This window comes from Falco peregrinus, chromosome 3 (genome assembly GCF_023634155.1).
Source record: "Falco peregrinus isolate bFalPer1 chromosome 3, bFalPer1.pri, whole genome shotgun sequence".
NCBI lineage: Eukaryota > Metazoa > Chordata > Aves > Falconiformes > Falconidae > Falco > Falco peregrinus.
In genome coordinates this window covers 57,310,760-57,323,683 of record NC_073723.1, presented here as the reverse complement: position 1 = coordinate 57,323,683, position 12,924 = coordinate 57,310,760, and positions in this window count along the sequence as shown.

Sequence of the window (12,924 nt, the reverse complement as noted above, 5' to 3'; positions counted from 1 at the left end):
AGGTCTGGGGAACTGATCCCACGCCTTGTGAGGACTGTCATGGTTTTGCTTGACCTTCACACCATAGCTAAGGGGACTCACCCAGGTCCCCTGTGTGTGCAGGTATCCACCTGTCACCCACTGCAGTTGTAACTGCTGAAGGCTAACTGGGTGGCAGAGCCTGATGGCATTCTCTGGTGGCTAAAGATGAAGGGCAGCAAAAACTGAAGGCACTGCTACTGAAAAGACAAGATGGTGAATTTTAGCTACTGAGGGGAGTGGAAAACCTTGCCCTGGCTTTGAGGACTGGTCTTCTGCATTGCTCAGCTGATTGCAGCAAGACATACTGCCAGGTGTGATTTCGAGCTACGCTGGCAGTACTGTCAGACTGGGAAGCTGAGATGCCCAATCTCCGTACTGGAGTGTCTGTGGTGCATCTCTTTGCCTCTCTAAGCCAGACCTTCATTTGGTGTGAACTGGGACAGCTCCTTGGCCTCCAGTGAAGCTGTGCTGATTTGCACCAGCTGAGACCCTGCTCCTTGGTTTTCCAACCCTGGCAGTCAAGGCCAGCTCCTTACCCTGGGGGTGTTGTGAGGATGGTGGGATGAATACTGCAGCACAGCCCTCGGAGGGGAATGGCTTCTAGCAAAAAGAGGTGAAGCTAAGCCTCACCTGGGGTTTAGGCTGCTCTGGCCAGCCAGGAGTGGGGACCCCCTTCCTGGTGGGGCCATCATGCCAGGCTTGGTGCTGGGCCATCTCATGTCCCTACTCCCTGGGGGTTGATGCAGTTGGGTTCCCCAGCCCTGCTAGCCTTGGGGCCGTGTGGGCTTGGATCTCGTGATTTATAAAAATAAATCCCTATCTAAGTGCAAAGTGAGCCATGCAGAGAAACAATGGGTTTAAAAAGCAAAAGTTGTGGAGAAGATTGCGAGTATATTTCCTTTTGGAGCATTTGTTGGCTTAAGTGCCCTTTTCTGTGATTTTCCAGGGTTGACACTTAAATAGAATAAAAAGCTGTTGCTAACTGGTGTTGAAGAAAGTTCAGCCTTAGCTGAGGTTGGCATCTTTTTTTTCCGTTTTTTCTTGCCAGGGTGAAATTTGGTGTGCCACTCTAAAAATCCTAGTGCAAACTCACTGCTGGCTGTATCAGAGCTGTTCTGCTTGGAGTTACCATTAAACAGGACATTTAGACCAGCATGTCCCAGTTTTGGGCTGCTGACCCAGCAGGAAAAGTCAGCTGGTTGCTGATGCTCTAGCCAGCAGCCTGTGCAAGGCCATGTAGCTTTGAAACCTTGTGGCACAATTTAAGAGGGCTCCCAGGAGGCCCTGATCCCTTCTCAGAACCACCTTAACCCAGAGTCCGGCTTAGGGTGGTTCCTGCAGGTAATAAATTTTGCAGGGGGCATAAGACGATGTCCTATGTGAAAAGACTCCTCTTGAAGCTGAGTCTGAAAATGTTCTTTTAGACGATATCGGGGGGGAAAAAATGAAAAAAACCAAACAAGTATTTCATCGGGAAGGTGTTTCCCATTATTTCTTGTCAGCAAAACCATCAAGAATGAAATACTTTTCCTCCTTGTACCAGAAGCAGGTCAAAATCAGGTTTTCATCTCTGCAAGAGGCCAGAAACTGTAAGAACAGTGCCTTCCTACTCACCAAAGCCACTCTCCAAGTGTACTGATAGCTGGAGCTGCTACTGCTCAAGAAAAAAAGGTTTTGGGTTTTTTTTTTTAGTTTTGCCTTTTAGTGCTGCTGAGCTGGCACGGCTCTGAGCGTGTGAGCTGGACTTTGCTCTGGCTCATACATCATCAATAGCACTGATACTGATGGACAGCCTGGCCAGACGCTTTCCTCACTTATCCCTGTTTCTCTTCAGTGACAGCCCCTGGGATGGGCTGAGAAAGAGCAAAGAAAGAGTTCAACCATGGGTCTTGGTTAGCAGGGGGGCTGAACAAGACAGACTGACCCCAGATTGTCTCTCTAGTACCAGAATAAAGCTTCAGAGTTGACATTTGTGGAAACCCCTCTGCCCCATATCATTACTTGTCACCTTAGCACCTTTTCTCTGGAAACAGCTGAAATTAAATAGGCAGTGACTCAAGGCACCTGCTTCAGGCTCCTTCCCCAAGCAGTACACGAAGGCTCACACTTGTCTGGGTAGCCCCTCAAGAGCAGATTGCTCCTGTCCTGTGTGTTACCTGGGCTCCGGTCTTCCCTAGGTCTCAGGTTTTCTTTTAGTGTTCCCATCTCCCTCACCCATAATCACCTTGTTCCTGTTCAAAGTACTTGAAATAAGTTGAGATCCCTACTGTGGTTCCGAGTGGTATTTTTCAGCACGGCATCGAGGGTGTATACTGGCGTGGCATGAGTGCTGTGGAGGTACGGAGGGGTGCAACAGCTGCTGGGCTTGGGTTGATGACCTGGGTGAAGTGGTGAGAACTAACATTGGACAGGTTGTCCAAAGACAGTAAGAGGTGCCTGGCTGTTTCCAGAACCACAGATGGGCTTGGTTACATGTGGATGATCAGAGGGCAAGGGCCTGGGTGTGAAGTGAGGAGCCAAGGTAGCTGATTTGTTTAGTTTTTTTTGCTGCAAAGCTAGATAGAGCCACGTGCTCAGCCCTGTAATGTTTGCCATCTAGAACTTGGGTAATTTGCTGTCTGTTCCTGCATAAAAATAGTATAATTTCTGCTCCTTTCCAAGAGAAGAAGTGATTTAGGAGTGACACCCTGTCCCTGCTATCACAAGCCTTAGCTGAGCACAGGCTGCAGAAACCCAGAATGGACTTCAACTCTTCCTGTGGGCTCAGAGCTCCAGCGCTTCCTTATCCAGCTGTCCTGAACTTCATTCCTCACAGATCCTCCAGTTCCTAAATCTGTATACACTGGACATTCCAGGGTTGTGTCAAACACACTGAATTCAGTATTAAAATATAGGGCAAGGGTTATTGCAGTGGACCAGCGAGAAGGAAACTGAGGGCTTGAGGAGCAGTTTCAAGTGTCTTCTGCTCCACATGTTGCAAAAGGCTTGATTGGGGTCTTCATTATGTATTGGTAATGTGTTTTGGAAACACAATCTTTCCTTAAAGTTATACGATGAAAGTTGGTGCAATATATAGGAGAGGGGTATAGGATTTACGTGCTTTGGTGGACACGCAGTGAAACAAGTTGTCAGAACAATGTAGTAACCAAAAGTGCTAGTGTACTCCTTGAACAAATAATCAGGAAAATACTGAGTAGAAAGGAGTTAGGAGGTAATTTCACTTTGGGATGCTGCATCCAGACCTGGAATCCACATTTGAAAAGGAAGTTGAAAAATTGGCAAGGGTAGGGAAAACCACAGAAATGGTTTAAAGACAGGGAGAAGCATCTGGCCTTGACAAATTTAAAGACCACAGTCTGCTTAGGGTATCCAAAGGAAGACTAGAAGGTGACTGATGTAGTGAGTCCCTTAACATGGAGAAAACTGTAGCTGCCAACAAGCCTTTGACTTTGCAGATAAAGACATAACAAGATCAAACGGCCAGAAGGTGAAGCTGGATTACTGCAAAAGATAAGTTAACTTCAGCTGAAACAATGAATATAGTCAGCAATGGGAGTGAGAGCAAGGGGTGAAGATGAGTGCTCAGTCTGTTGATGCCTTTGCAGCAAAGCTGGCTGGAAGATCAGCTTTAGCCAACTGAAAGTGACTGGGTTCAGGACTGAGTAAATTACATCTGCTGCATCGTGATTTATAGGCTGGGTTAGTTCCCATTTGGTCTGAAACGGTATTGTTTTTTGGGATGAGACCCAATGCTGAGATCCTGAATTTTTGTCTTTATTAAACACCCCATGGCATTCTTCCTGAGAGCTGTGGTAAACACTGTAGTGCTTTGACCCAGTTTCAGTATAAGTAATTATTTTTTGCCTACCTAAAATGTCCTACTTCCTCTCCAAATCTGTTCTTCATCTTTATTGTTTCCTGTTAAGTACATCCTGAGTTCCACAGAAGAAAGCATTGTGTTTGGAAGTTAAACATAGAAGATGTGAAAATCTGTCACCTCTTATGGCATGGCACGCAGGCAGGGGCTGCTAGCAGCTTGCTGCCTTTGGAGAAGCAGGAAGGAGACCTTCTCTGTAGGCCATGGACTGCAGGGCTTCTGTCTGTGACCTTTTGAAGCTGTGAAGACCACAGCCTAAAGAATGAACAGAGGTGTGTGGAGCGTCTTACAGATGTGGTGATTTTAAAAACAGAGAGCACAACGATAGGTTTCTGTAGTGCACCAAACCCCAGCTGTGATCCAAATCCTACTTTTCTTCTCATGGGAATAAACAACATTAAAAAGAAGAAAATAAATGCTGCTTTTTGTGCCTTGCTTACAGAGGACTCAGTCTTGTGGCACGAGAGGAAGAGGATGTGCCTTGTCTATTTGGCTGGTCATTTATCTGACTCCTTAGCAGTACAGGGGAGCCCCAAACCAGCCTGGCAGGTCCTGGTGAGCGTCCACACTCGAAGGGGTTTTGTGTAAGCTTGGTAGACCTGTGTCTCCTTCCTCCTGCACCAGAGGCAGGAGTGGCTTTGCTGAGAGGAGAGGGGGTCGATTTGGCCAGGGGTCTGGGGAGGGGAGAGGGAAGAAGGTCTGGTGGAGGGGAGATCTTCTGTGCATCAACTTCAGCAACAGGGCCATAGCAGCATCTCAAGGAGCTGCTTGTGGGCAGCCTCTGCTCACTGTGACTCAATGTGCCTGAGGATCAAGAAGCTGAAACTGCCTTTCATCAAGCCTGCAAGAACCTCTGGCAGGCTGGTGACCCCCATTTTCTGTGTGTGTCTGTGTGTGCATGCACGTGCCTTCATTTTCTTAAAATTTGATCTTTTACTCCTCTGTCCTTCTTCTGCCATAACCCACACTTGACAATAGTTGTTCTGTTCTGCCTGAATCCAAGTTTAAAAAAAGAAGTGCTGGGATGACAGGCCATCTCCAGATCAGTGACAGCAGCGAGGAGCAGCACCTGCGAGGTCTGGCTAGACCCCCCTGCCTGGCACGGTGCACACCAGGGCAGGGGCACCTCTCGGGGTTTCCATGGCTTGGACAAGAAACGAGCCATACCCTCTGTTATTCACAGAATCAATGAAGTACACAACAAGGTTAATTTAATTTTATTTTAAACTATTGGGAATATTTCAGCCTAGAACAGGCTCCCCAAAACAGCAGTACTCCCTTTCTTATAATAAGGTGATGTCCTGTAGTTTCCAGCAACTTTGATTTGCCTTTTTTTTTTAATTATTTTTTTTTATTTTTTTATTTTTCCTCAGATCAAGGTGAAAGCCTGGAGACTAACGTTACTATTTTACCAAATGGGGAAAAAATGTTGCTTAAAAATTTGACTGACAAAGTATTTAGTCTTCATTGTAATCACCAAAAGGTTCCATCAATGTTTTTAAAAGAACTGTGGCTACACTCAGAATAGGCATGGAGAAATTACACTCTGTATACTTTAGCAACACTCAGAAAATGAAAAAAGGCAACTTTTCCCAAAGTATTGTTGGGATTAACTGTGTGCTAGGCAGAAGGAGGCCAGTGGCGTCTTTAAAGCTAGAGCTCCCACTTTATTACCCAGTGTTAGGCTTTGCTCAGAGTAGTGATAAAATTCCTGGGACTAAATGAAAGCTTTGTATAAGCAGGAAATTCAGGAAAAACAGCTTGCCTTTCTAAGTCTCCATGATCAGTTTCCAGCAAAAGTAAGAAAATTCAAGCACAGAGCCCAGCCAACTTGGGCTTTGTAAACAAGACACCGGTATCTTAGCATTTCTCTGTGGATCGGTTTATCAGGGAAGACGTGAATAGGTACTGACAGCCATGTGCTATACTCCTTCTCCAATGTAAACCAGTCCTGATCCCACTGCCTTTAATGGTGCATGCAGTTTTCCCTTGTGCATGTAGCTAGGGGTGTGAGCTGGACCACTTGTTTCAGGCTTGCACGACAGGGTCAAATCTGTCACACTGCAAACCCCTTTCTTATCTAAAGCAAAGGATTAGCACTTCTGAAATGAACCCCATATCAAAAACTCAGGCAAAAGCTGAAAGAAACTCATATTTACATCTGTTATGTACCAAAGCACTATAATATTGATGTACACTCTGCTCTCCCTATTTTAGGCAACCTAAAGGTGGTCAGGATATATCACTCATGATTCAATGTTCTCCGTCAATGGGGAAACCTATGGGAGTGAAATGTTACCTCTGAGGTTTCAACCATACACGGTTCTAAGAAATCTTAATCTTGCCTCTCTATCCCTGCAGATTTACACTGAGATTTTCCACATCTCTCCCAGGTCTGCTCTTGCTCCCCTTGCAGTCAGGACTGAAACTCCTTACAGCTCAGTGGCAGAGGTGAACTCCGATTTATAACGACCTTTTAAAGAGATGAGCCCAGCACTAAATTATGGCCAGCTAAAGCAGGAAAGGACATGGGAAGCAGCAAGCTGTCTGGTTCAATGTAAAAGCTGTGTTAGCTGCAAAGGTGAGGAGTGTGTGTTTGACACCTTTGTAATTAATAAGACTACCTAAAGTAGCCACCTAGATGAAGCCCCAGCCATTGGGAGGAGCCTCATAAAAGGCAGGAACTCAGGTTGTTGTTCAGGGGCTTGCCAGGTGCTAGAGGTATCAGGCAATCTTGGCTATCAAAAGCCCAGGCTACCATCTATACCTGGGGGAGGGCAAGTCGACCCCTTGCCATTGAGGCATCAGGCATCACACTCCCACCTCTGCCACCTAAGTGGTGGTGCAGGAGAGCAGTGCCCACCTGGGATGCTGCTGAGAGAGCTTGCACTCGGGGTCCAGAAATTCTGTCCTGAGCAAAAATGGCCTGTTTAAAGGAGAATGAATACTCCCCGTGGTTAAAAAAAAAAGGAATATGTGCTACCTACCCAGCATGGGTGGGAGACAAGCAAGGTAGTAACAGTCAGATGGAGCTCTGCTAATAAAAGACATTGCACCAGAAGGCAGTGAGAATATACCTTTTTAGGGAGAAGATTTAAGGTTAAAGACAGCTGCAGCACAAGAGAAAAAGTAGGATGAACTAGAAGCTGTAGTGTGATCAGAAGATCAAGTCTTTTCAGCAAAGGTTTTTGAAGAGCTTCCATTTCTTGTTCTCATTTCATGAGCTGAAGGTATCTGGTTTTCAAAAAACCCCTAATTTTCATCACAACCATGATCCTTCAATAGGAATATAAACACCTTGCAGAACATCTTTGGTTGAGAAAATGCTCTAGAATTTTTAGTTATAGCTTGTGTTGTACATTTTTTGATGGCAAACTTCTCAGTGGGGCTAAGGGAGATTTATAATTTGCCACACTGTTCGTTGCAATAATTTTGCAGTAATTTTGGCATGGGCTGCACTTGCCCTGCTTGCATCAGAGAATACTTACAGGCACCCGCAGACACTGTGGCTGTTGGCCTGAAGATAGCTGTCCCCACGGGACAGTCCTCCAGAAGTGCAGAACCTGGCCCACAAAGTCTGAACGAGTTTAGAGATGTATAGAGGAAAAAGAGCCCAGATTAAATGGATCTTCCAGGTACAGTAAATCTAGGCAAAGTGGGGACTTCACAAGGGAAGCAGGTGAGGTAAAAGCGTTGGGGAGTGACAGCAGCGGCTATCTGAGCTCTCTTGATCACCTAATCTCATTAGCCACGCTGTCTTCTGCCTCATCAGCAGATGAATGGGGGAAAGAGAAAGCTGCTGATGCTGTATTCCTGGGATGTGACCCTCAGCTGCAGGACAGCACCTGATCAGTGAGCCCCAAGGCTGTCTCAGCCAGCAGGCTTGGCCAGTGCACGTGGAGAGGGCTTCCCCGGCACTGCAGAGGAGGGGGGGTCACTTTCCAGCCACAGATATGATTAGATTTACTCCTCTGTTCTGTGTGCACTATTGTGCTTCTGTGAATTAAACGTGCAGCCAGGGAACAGGGCAGCATCCTTCTATTAATAAATACAAAGCAGATAACTGAAAGAATGAATGTGAGAGTTTCATTGTTTCAGAAGTTGAGCAGCGGACCTGAGGCATGCAGTATGTTTTTAATTAGCATTATTCTTTAAAGTGAGCAATAGTGAAAAGGCTCCTTGCGTTCTCTGATAGCATATTCATTAGCTAATGAACAGCGCTATTATTTTCTTTGAAGTATGCCCTGCTCTGCAGTACTAAAGTGCACAAGCTGGTTTACTGGTAAGGGTAATTAAAGGACATGTCATAAACACCACTGACGTCATGGAATATTGTTCTTAAACCGTCTTTCCAGTTAATTCTTCCACATGGAAAAACAGACGTTTTGCAGCTGACCCTCACCTGGTATCGAGCGTTCTTCATCTACCAGCATCACTGCAGTTTTGTGAATGCACGGCAGCAGAGGATGTAGTCTTGCATTTATGGCTTCCCATGACCATGAATTATATGCGTTTGAAAGCCTTTCAAACACCAGCCTTTGCAAAAGCCTCACTGCTGTGCAGAAGCTTTTCCACAGAACGGGCTTGTGCATGAGTTTCAAAAGAGAGCCTACACCTGTAACCTATGTTATCCAGAGGCAAAGCCCTGCTGGGGGTGGTGAACTCTTTAGAAAATAAGTTTCCCACCACACTTCCTGCACACTTACACCTTCCCTGAAGGTGGAATACAGTCCCTGGCTGAGCAACATAGATGGTACGTACCTTTCAGGTCTTAAATGGAGATCTACTGAATGTATAAGGGGAAGGCCAGGTAGGTTGGAAGAAGTGTAGCTAAATTATGCATTTCAAGCATACTATCTCTATGTAGATCTACATATGGCCTGCAAAATTTGGAGGATCTTCAGCACTGAACTATGAAAATTGGGAATGCTTTGCATCCAGCAGAGCTGCAGGTTTGTAAATGTTGTAGTGACATGTGGATGCATGAGGAAGCAAGGGACCATCAGCCCAGGTGGTTCCTTCTTGCTTGCTTTCCCTCCTTCCTTCTTCCTCTTTTCCCCTTTTTGTCTCTGTCTCTTTTTCTCTCTCTCTCCCTCTGTTTTATCCTGTGCATTTTGTTTTGTTTCTTCCCAGCTAGAGGGTTGTCTCCCATATATTTCTGGACAATTGGGGGACTGGAAAAATCTTTAAATCCACAGCACCAAATAAAACCACTTCCTGATTTTTTTTCCACCCCATTTATTACATTCCTCAATACAAGGAAGTGGTAGCCTCTCTTTGCTGAAGTTCAGGTAGTAGTATCATTCCAGTAACAGCAATAAGTAGGTCATAAAAATAGAATGAGTAAACATCTTCCACTCACACAAATGAAAAAAGATGCATACCAATAGGAAATAAAATGCAAACCACTTCATTCTAGAATATGACAAAATATTTTTAACCATGTATTTTAAAATTATATATTCCTATTTCACTCAAATATGACTGTTTCCAATGCAGATGACTGGCTTAATTTGTAATTTAAAGTAGTGGCCAAAATTCTGTTCTGATTATGAATTAGACCCACTTAAATCAGTATTTACTCTCTGTTCAAATGAAAATTATCAAACACAATGAGATATGTGCTGAGTTGTGCAGCCAGGGTACTCACACGCTTTTGCGTGATTACTACCCAAGCCGGAAAACACTCTGTCCTCCCTCCACCACTGAGATATATATAAGGTGGTGCCTATTTTATGGATCAACAGGGATGAGAAAGCCTCTGTAGTTTTCCTGAAATCTCACAGGAGTCATTCATAGAGAAGACATTTACTGGATATCTTTCAGGTGCCAGGCAATGTCCCAGCTGGTGGACTCCATCAGGATCTCACAAGCGCCAGGACATGGGCAATGGTGTGTAACAGCTTATATTGGTGACTTCTTGGCATGGTTTTGGTTGGGACCCCCTAGCACTTTCCCAGCTGCTGCCCATGGTTAGGGAACAGTGTTTGGCCAGGGGTGCTCCTGGTTTGGGTTGATGCCCCCCTGCTTTGGAGGGTGAAAGAGCTTAGGGGGACACAGGCTGTGTTTTGCGGTACTCCTCCTTTGACTGTTCCCTGGCCCATTTTGTTTCCCAGCATAGATACAGCCCCTGGGTGTGTGTCTGTGGTGCGTGTCTGTCTGCTTGTATGGAAGTGACCTATGTCAAGTCTGGTTGGTGAAGAAAGAAGAGGAAACGTGATATGAAACGTGGTGCGAGTGAGTCTTATGTGACCCTGAGCCAAGTCCTGCCTTAAGACTTGAGGATATTTTTTCATGAAGGCACGTGATTCCCTGCCTATGCAGTGTCAGCACAAAGCAGAGATAGGCCCCAACACGTGACTCTTTAGTGACTAGTTTGAATGGAAATGTGTGATTTCTGAACAGATTTATTGTGCAAGCAAAAATGTATTTGCTAAAGGTTACAGCAACGTATTTGCTCTGAACGCGGAGCTTGGGAAATAAGGACTGCCCCGTGTGACTTTTCATAACACGGTGAAATAAGGTTTGCAGTGTCAGATACCTGTTTGAACTCTGTTGTCCTCACCCCATGGTCTGCAGCAGAGGGACTGGGCAACGGAAGCAGACCGGGGCTGGGGATGCAGAGACCGCTCTGTGCCTCAGACTCCAGCTGCTATAGCCTTTGTGGATGTGGGCATAGACCTACTTACTGCTCAGATGGCCCTGAGGTCTGTGCCAGGTGTGGACAAACAACCTATATGCGCATTGCTCCCTGACCCTGCCAGAACAGTTCTCTGTACCGTGTGTAAGGGGACATAGAGGAGCTCCTTGGCCCACCAGAGTCCCTGGGGTCCTTCTCCAGGCTGTCCTTAAGCTCCTTTCTGCCACCTCCCTCTCAGGATAGCAGGGACTGAGGAGCTTCTGCTGATGAGAATCAGGACTCAGCCTTAGACATTTAATTAGTTATTATCACTTCAGATAGCCAAAATTATTACCTTTTATGCCGGAGGTATCGTATGTTGTATATTTGCATGGCTGGAAGGTTTTTTTTTGGAGTTAGGACTGGGATTCTGCTACTGGGACCATTATCCCTGAAACGCAGCAGCAGAGGAGCTGGGTCCCCTCCCTTCAGAGCTGTTTTGCAAGGTAGATTCAGGAGCACTTCCACTGACGGTAGCTCATAGGCCACAGAGTCTAGTGGGCAACCAACCATCTTGGTCTGAGAGCAGGTGTCCTGGGAGCATGAGCCACGTGGGTGGGTGGACAGAGGTGTCTCAGGCTTTTCGGTGAAGGAAAGCGAATGTGGAGTGCTCTTTGGGGAATTTTCACAAGTCAATATCCACCCTGTCTCTTTTCCCTGGTTTTCCTTTTTAAAGCACTCAAGTGACTGATCTGCAACCTGTAGACCTCAGTTTGGTTTGGAACTGCAGTTCAGATGCACTTGTAGACAAAAATTAAAAACCCCGTTATAGGCATGCTTAGGGTTGGCTAATACAAATAATCCTTTTGCCGGTGTGTTGAATCCAGTGACAGGTCCCATCACTCAATTTCCCTGGCAGAAACACAAGACTTTCTTTTGCTGATACTCCGCTGCACTGTTTGGAAAGAGAAACTCAGCCAACTGCTAAGTTACCTTGGAATTGTCCTTGTACAAGGGAGAATGGGGCTTGATTTGGTCTGGCAGTCTGCTAGCATTTGCTGCCATGGCATTTTTTTGCCAGCCTTCATGACACCAGCAAATGGAGAAATGCTGCAGCACATGTATTTACGGGGGTTTGTTTAGCGTAAAGGGTGTCTGTAGGAGTAGTTTCCTGAAAGGAACAACCAGAGCAGCTGACTTTTCACTGATCCTGCTGATAGTTCCTGCTTGAAATAAGGTTGCCCTGGTCTGGTGCAACATCACTCACCTCCAGCAAGGGAGTTTCAAACTGTTAGGAGACACTTAAGAGCTTTATAAGGAGTAACACATCCACAGGGATCCCTCTGCACCAAACGCGGGATCTGAGCACCGGCAGGCTCTGAAGGAGCTCAGGTCCAGACTGAACGTTGCAGTGGGTTTATGAAAGAAGTCGCTCAGCTCTGTACATCTTCAGACATCAGATTTTAAATCTAGTTCTGCATCCCAAGCCAAGTTAAAGGCAAACAAAGGGGAAATATCCTGAAATAGAAATCAAAATGTTCTCCAAAGTGCTTGTTCTACAAGGCTAGCAGGAGCAGCATCTCTATAGCTGTTAACTTAAAAACATGAAAATCAAAAAGCATTGTTGAAAACTGATTTAAGGGTCTGGGCAGGTTCAGGTGCAAGGCAGGAGATTGAATGTTTTGCCTCTTTGCCCTCCTCGTGCTTTATGCCTTGGAAACCTACCTATGTCTCTGCCTGTTAATGAACATCTGCTTTTGATTGTCACAAACCCATATATTTCAGTAAAATAAACATACCTGATCTCCACTTGGGAAACAGCCTATTGTTTCTGCTGTGCCAGGTTCAAGCATTGCTTTTAAATCAGAGATGGATACTTTTTTCCTCACTTGCCTACTAGTTACCTTTAAGTGCTGAATGACCCCAGCAGGAATAATGCTTCTGTGTTTGGGACTGGCTGCAGGACATGGACTGAAATGTTGCCTTTTCTTTGGTGTCTGATGTGTCCTATGCTGAAGAACTGTCTCCTGGGTATACCAGCTGTTGATGTTAGAGAATAAATACATCTTTCCTATCTCCCCCTAATTCTCTGATAGTCTAGCTGGTCACTGAACTAAATGCAGATGACAACAGTAGGGCTAAAAAGCATGGCCTTACCAAGTCCTGGTCATCTCACCTGGTAACTTAACTCCTGTCTTTACCGGAGCCAAGCAGTTGTTACCGTTGTGGCTGTCTACCTGTCTGTGAGACTTCATGCCTGACAAGAGCCCCAGAAACCTGCACAATAACCAAACGAAAAAAAAAAAAAAAAAAAAGAAGTATGTGCACAGTTACTATGAAAGCTGTACAGGGCAGGAGCTCCTGGGTTCCCAGAGCAGATAGACCTTCACATGTCATGACATGATGT